The sequence below is a fragment of the Ascaphus truei genome, chromosome 1 (genome assembly GCF_040206685.1).
Source record: "Ascaphus truei isolate aAscTru1 chromosome 1, aAscTru1.hap1, whole genome shotgun sequence".
In the NCBI taxonomy this organism is placed as follows: domain Eukaryota; kingdom Metazoa; phylum Chordata; class Amphibia; order Anura; family Ascaphidae; genus Ascaphus; species Ascaphus truei.
Genome location: NC_134483.1, coordinates 84,843,934 through 84,849,933, shown reverse-complemented (window position 1 = coordinate 84,849,933; position 6,000 = coordinate 84,843,934).

The window sequence follows — 6,000 nt, the reverse complement described above, 5'->3', positions numbered from 1 at the left end:
CAGGACGGTGAGCGAGAGAAGCAGCAGCATGGAAGGGAGGCAGGCCCAATGTAAGTGTATGTGTATCTTTCTTTATATTCCATTTTTCTATCTATGTACTCCTTCTTTAGTCCAGTGATGTTAGATTTTATAAGTCTTTGGCCTTTGGATCTAGATTTTGATTGAACCAATTTTATTGATGGTATATGGGAAAGAAAATATCCCTTTCCCCTTCTCTTATATTAGAGTTGGGGTACAAGAATTCATATTATTGTCTTTATTGGTATTAGAATAGAATAGAATATGCTTCCCCATATGATTATTGATTTGGTCATCACTCTTTTTATATACATAATTTTTTATGTGTATTTCACTGTATATATAATGGAGTTTAACTGTGAATTATTTTATTTTCATTTATATTTTTTGTGAATGATGAGAGACTTGGGTTATGTATATTATTATATACATATAAATATGTATTTAATATTGTTTTATATATACATTTTACTATGTATTTGCGATTGCGTAATGATTTATTCTTAATGAGGGTTTTTCTTTGTTTCTGCTTCATACGCATATGTGACATGTTATATATGTGTCCATCTGCGGGCACGAGCACATAAATATGTATGTATATATTTTTATTGCTGTGTGTTCATAATATTAATTGTTATAGTTTTTACATTTTGTGATCATTTATAGTGTATTATTATTGTATATCCACCTTTGTTTGTGATGTGGTTCTATTTAGCGGAAATATGAATCCGTTTTATATTTGCAGTTTATATGCCAATGAATATATCACACTATGCGTAGCATTTGTTTCTATGACAGGATTGACACGGTTGTTTCCATTGGCTCATCACTAGTGCCGTGGTCTTTTGCATGGGCACTGATGATTGGCCTCTGGTTGCCCCGGGGCCACTCCCCTTTGTTTAGTTGAGCCTATAAATACCGAGCCCTCCAACATGTTGGTATTCCCTTTGAAAAAGTCACTGTCGTGACGAAACGCGTCAGGGCACGCTACCACCACACTACGTCATCACGCAGTGTGCGCTTTACGGCCGGAGAGCGCATGGAGCTGATCTGAGGCTGAAAAAACTCTGAATCGCATTGATGCAGAGAGACACTGTTTCCAATCGTCCAGAAACTGCTGGAGGTGAACCGGAGGGGCATTCGAACAACTGGTGTGTTCCAGGACGGTGTTGCCTTGCTGGTGGGGATTATATCACAAACTGTCTTTTTATCTTGTACTTTTGTGAGTGTCCTTAATCCCCTAGTTTTATTGATTAAATGTAGTTTTACACTATGGGACGTGCGCTCTCTGTTCTTCTCTTTCTATAGTTTCCTGCTGGAATTGGTTATTCCTTCTGAGAGCAGCCGTGGATCCCTGAGCATCATTTTGTTCTATATCTGAACTTTTATTGGACTTGTACTAAGGGTTGGACTTTCTTCTATTTTTTGTCCTTTTTTTCCTTGTTTGTTATATGTAAATTATTATTGGCACGGGTTTCACATTTTTTATATACCCTTTTTTCACATTTATAGTTTTTTATATTGCTAGATTGTTAATTATATTATAGTTTTTATCAATATTATACACAATATTTGTACTGTTTTATATCACCTTGTTTCACGAGTGGCGCTACTGAAATTTTTCTTTATATAAATATATATATATATATATATATATATATATATATATATAACCCTTATTTCCCCCCCCGCCCCCCAATCTCAGATAGGATCTCCTTGGGAATCTAATGCTCTGGCTACATGTCTCTGTGTGGTGCATCAACAAGAAAGATGATCCAGGGCTCCACGGGTTTCTTTAGGAAAGAATTTATTCAAGATACACTGTGGGGTGCATACCTGCTGGCAACAGGGGGCCCTGAGTCTCCCGCGATGACAGGCTTCTGGGGTTGCGCCTCCATCTCTTGCAGCCCCCAGCTGTATGGGGTGAAGTATCTACAAGTGAATATTCCTTCCCCTCCCCCCGATACACTTCACTCTCAGGCAGGAGTATAAGTAAAAGTGCAGTCTTTATTGGTTGCTTCTATTCAGCAGCCAGATCACACAGCAGGCTGTCTTCCTCCAGGATGTCCCTGATATCCTCTTTTTAGAAAGGAATGGTATACAGGGATATACCAAATAAGTAAACATGGGAAGGATGTTGATCCAGGGAGTAATCTGATTGCCAATTTTTGGAGTCAGGAAGGAATTTATTTTCCCCTTATGAGATCTCATTGGATGATATTTTATTGGGGTTTTTTGTTTGTCTTCCTCTGGATTAATATACTGTAATTAGGGACATAGGATAAAGTATCTGTCGTCTAATTTTAGCATAGGTTGAACTTGATGGACACATCTTTTTTTCAACCTCATCTACTATGTAGCTATGTAACTTCCTTATTGACTTGGCAGTGCCGAAGATATATTCATGCTTCATCACTCACAACATATTATGGGCGCCTCTCTTGGAATCAAAGCTTAAGTCAACCACATATGTACATCGTATTAATGGATTTCTATCCCTTACCTCCTGTATCACTGAAAATCCTGGAGCTATCTTTTATTTTATCTTACTGTGCAGACTGTCAGGCTCTTAGGGAAATTGAGACATACATGAACAAGACATCACCCTTTCTTCATACGTTTTTGTATTTGTTTGAACTAACATGAATATTCCACATCAGTTACTATGCAAAGGAAATGTGGTTCTTTGTAATATTTGCACTGATCACCACGTTTTAGGGTTCTTGTTTATTTAGGTTTCTTTTTTTCTAGATTATGGATAGAATGCTGTAACTATTAAAATATACAAAAAAATAAAGCTCACAATATCCTTCTCCACCACTCCTTTTCTTAAAATTAGATATGTTAATAGATTCTGTTATTTCCTAGGAAAATCTGATTGTATTGACGTTGAACATGTCCCCATCATGTTTGTTATTAATGGCTTATTTGAATATGAAAAGCTTCCCCTACTGTACTTTAAAGTGATAGGCATTTCAAGGTAGATTTTTCCATAAGTGGCTACTGTACTAGTTATCCCTTATATACCGACCAGGAGCAAATAAAGATGATATTGAAATAAATAGCATATGTCTAGAGGAGTCATATATTTAGCAGTTTTCCATTTTTAAAGAGGCAATCCAAGTGGACGATTTTGTTTGCGAGTTTTATAACATAGGATTGAAGTAGGGGGTCTCTGGAGCTTAACCCCGTTTATTTCCACTCCGGTACGCCCTTCTTCTGGAGTAACGTACATTTATAGTGTGTGCTTGTAGCCGCACCGCTCGGCTAGCAGGGATCACGTAAGGGCTGATTTTCAAAGCTCCCACACCCTGCGGGCCAATAGGAAGCCATGACGCGGGAGCTTTATAAAGCAGAGAGATACCGGCACCCGCTTTGGAGGTAAGTATCTCTGGAAGCAGAGTCCCCAGTGCTGAAATTAATTGGGTTCTGCTCCAGAGACCCCCTGCTTCAATCATATGTAAAATAAAAAAAAAATTGCCCACTTGCATTTCTCCTTTAATACACACGTGGCTTTGCAGGAGCTAGAGCTTGTCCTATCTTTAATGACCTTTGTAGCTTTAGAAGCAGTTAAGAATTTGAACGAGACAAACTTTTTAATAACAAGCAACAATTACATGTGATTGCCTCACTGCCAGGAATTCGCTAAATTTCCTGAATAGTAACATTGTTCAATATAAGGCACCCTCTATACATTTAGACTATCTTATACAGTACAATGTACATATTGGCACTCCTCCCCAAGAAAACATCAAACCCAACCAGATCTATATGCATATAGAAAAGTGAACTACTCTGCAGCACATATGCATATTTATCTATGAAGTCCCGGCTTCTGGTTCTTCTTTCATTTTGAAAAGGCCTTGTCTCCTGTTAACAAGTCTCAATTGGTATTTTAGGACACTTGATGTCCCTTGCTGATCTTCTCAATGTTGACCCTTCAGCTCTATCCAAGTTGTTATCTTATTGCATGCTCGTTTCCTCATTATCTGTTTCAGGTATCAGAATGGAAGAGTATCACTCTAGGCTTCTTGTGGTTTTAGTTTAGCTTAGAGTGAGCCTGAATCGTCTGAATCCGCTTTGGAACTGCATTCTTGCCGGTTGACCCGGAGACCCAATGCAAAGGGTCTCTGTCGAATCACCTCTACTTACTGCGGGATTTCCCATCTGTTGAGTGGCCTGTCGCAGTTCTAGTTGTAAATTTTAGATATCATTGCTTGAAAATTACACTTCTACAACTTACCCTTGGTGCACTGTGTCTTTTCTGTCTTTGCTACTTTGTCTATATTTAGTAACAGACAAGTAGCTGCCAATAAATCACTAGCTCTTTAAAAGTTAAGGCATGGATGGTGGTCAGAAAATCTAGTCTTTAAAGGTGCATTGCCGATTACTTGCCATGTCAAAATCATTCAAAAACAGCACCAGATTAAATTAAAAAATAATAATTTTCAATAGAGCGGTTTAAATTTTTTGGTAAATCTGGTGCTGCACTTTGTTTTGGCAGAGGGTTTGTTGAATCTATGTCAGAAATGTAGGATGGGAAGTAGAGATGAACGAACCAGTCCAAATCTGTTTCCTGGAATTTCAATTCAAAATCCGTTCCTTGGGGTAAAATCCGCAGGCGGATTGTTCCAACTTCAATCCATGCGAATTAGTTAAAATCCCCCTATGTGGCTCGGCTGTGCGGCTTTAAAATAAACCCCAGCAGGATTAACCTACTGTAAATCCATTCCACAGATAGTATTTATTTCTAATCCATAGTTGTAATGTAAGAAAAAAGTACAACGAATGAATCCATCATAGGAAATGTAAAAACAAATACCGGAGAATTAATCTGTTATTAAAAATTACAACTGGAGCTATATTATTTTTGTAATAAAAACTTTAACATTGTCTGCAGTGATCACATTTTTTCTGTCAACAATCTAATAAATGCACATTCCTACATTGAGTTAGTAAACACGTGACTATTAATTGAATACGTGTGATAGAGAAGGAATGTGTGTCAGTCATGCTGTACTGTAGTATCACTGCTACACATAGGTTCAAACCGTTATCCCCCGCCACATACCTAACCTCTAGTGCCCAGGGACTGGGAGTTAGCAAAGCTCTATCACAATATGCTATTTTTTTAAAATAAAATATCAAAACTATGCATACATACACTTGTTTTTACATACTGTACAACATGGTGTGATGTAATTGGTGGGTGGCTGCCAAATGACAATTGTCAATTCTGATATAGTCGGGTGTAGCACTGCCTGTCTGGCACAGCACTGATGGCACTTAAGGGGCTGGCTTGTTTGGGATACCACAACAACTACTAGATGTCAGCATTCAAATAGGACCAATATTTTTGGTCAATAAGATAATTATGTGAATGATGGCATGGTGGTTCGTGAATCATCATATGACAGAGGGTAAGATCACGTAAGTGCAGGCTAGCCAAGGAGATAATTAACCCAGCATAGTGTGGTGCCAGCAGCTGGCCCTCTGCAGTAATTCCAGCTCCAATAGCATTTATTAAAAACAGGTAGTAATTAGATGCTTTGACTCGTGCCGGACGTCCCCAGGGATTACGCAAAAGTCCCAATACAGGTCACCATTTTAAGAGATGCAAATTTTCATATACACTTATAAGAACCCATAAATAATAATTTTTATGAAAAATGCGATGATCCAAAAAAAGAAAAAAAAGTATGTCCTCGGTTCTGCACCTCTATTTATTCTCCTCCTCATCAGCGGATCACGGATTACGTTTTTTGGTTTGAATTATTCATCTGTTGCGTGGATTGTCAGTGATTAGAATTTTTTGGGAGGAAAAGTCGGATTTACCTTTTTGAGACTAATCCACGAACCAAAAGGAACCCGCCGAAATGCTGCAAAATATTAAACTGTAAGATTTGACATCGATGTCACTATTTCAAATCTGGTTTACCGGGCTAAAAAAATAAATCCCTGCAGTATTCATTCCTCAGGTAC